The sequence below is a fragment of the Capra hircus genome, chromosome 4 (assembly GCF_001704415.2).
Source record: "Capra hircus breed San Clemente chromosome 4, ASM170441v1, whole genome shotgun sequence".
Classification (NCBI taxonomy): Eukaryota; Metazoa; Chordata; class Mammalia; order Artiodactyla; family Bovidae; genus Capra; species Capra hircus.
Genome location: NC_030811.1, coordinates 64,849,002 through 64,850,295, shown reverse-complemented (window position 1 = coordinate 64,850,295; position 1,294 = coordinate 64,849,002). Strand labels below are relative to the sequence as shown.

At 40.9% G+C, this 1,294-nt stretch overlaps 1 non-coding gene across 1 annotated transcript; it reads right to left on the bottom strand.

Moving 5' to 3' along the window:
* Positions 1-73, bottom strand: TRNAC-ACA. Its single transcript has one exon. It is a non-coding gene; the product is annotated as a tRNA-Cys (tRNA).

Here is a 1,294-nt window from a genome sequence, read left to right as displayed (position 1 = left end):
TTCCTGAGCCAGGGATTGAACCTGGGTCTCCTGCATTGTAGACAGACGCTTTTACCATCTGAGCCACCCAGGAAGTCCATACTTAGTAGGAAGGAAATGAATTATTGATTTGATAAACATTTGCTTTTAAATTGCAAGGGAAAGTGTCAGATATGAAGGACAGCACAGATTTCTTTTTTTACTTAGAAATATGTACCTGAAACTACCTTTTTCATAACTTCAGGCAGTGCTGGACAAGCTTAGCAGAACAGGCTAGAATGAATTCACAGAAAATAGTATTATGATAAAAAGTATGTACCTGGGAGAACTGAGAGCCACACGCTGGTAGCTTCAGTCCTATCTGGTAGTCAAGTAAGTTTTACTTTTTGAAACTTGAAAAAGCCAGCTCTAAAGTAAGTGTATTGGAGAAGGAAATGGCAACCCACTCCAGTGTTCTTGCCTGGAGAATCCCAGGGACAGAGAAGCCGGGTGGGCTGCCATCTGTGGGGTCTCACAGAGTCGGACACGACTGAAGCGACTCAGCAGCAGCAGCAGCAAAGTAAGTGTAAGATGAGGGAGAAACTGGATTCTTTGGAAAGAGAAATTTACATCACCTATTACTTCTCTGGGCTTCCCAGGTGGTGCAGTGGTAATGAGTCCACCTGCCAATACAGGAGACACAGGTTCAACCTCTGGCTCAGGAAGATCCCCTGGAGTAGGAAATAGCAACCCACTTGAGTATTCTTGCCTGGAAAATTCCATGGCCAGAAGAGCCTGGTGGGCAACAGTCCATGGGGTCGCAAAGAGTCAGACATGACTGAGCGACTGAGCACATATTCACATTATTTCTCTAGGGCCAGCTCTACTTCTCCCACTCCACAATTCACCTGCCATCCTCATAAAATGGCTAAAGGCTAATACCAGCCTGACTCCATCATGTCAATGTCAAACACATCAGCAACAATAGGAAATGCTTTTTGGGGTCAAGAGATTCTAATAATTGTTTTGAGTGATCACGACCAATATAGAAATTTCTCTACTGAATCTGCTTTTTAAAAAATGCATGCTTCTATTTTGTACAAATTAGTATTGCTTTCACTTTGAATTTCTACACTATTTCAAAACTTTTAGTGAGCATTATGTTTTAGAAATTCAGATACAATTACAGTGCATTCACTTCAAAAGAATGCAAATGAAAAATACAATTTCCTATTTCTCTTTCCTCATCATCAATGTACAGACTTGAAATTGCTAGGTGTTTCCTCTTTCTAAGGGATATACCATAAAATTAAGATTTTCAGGGTTATTGTGGTAT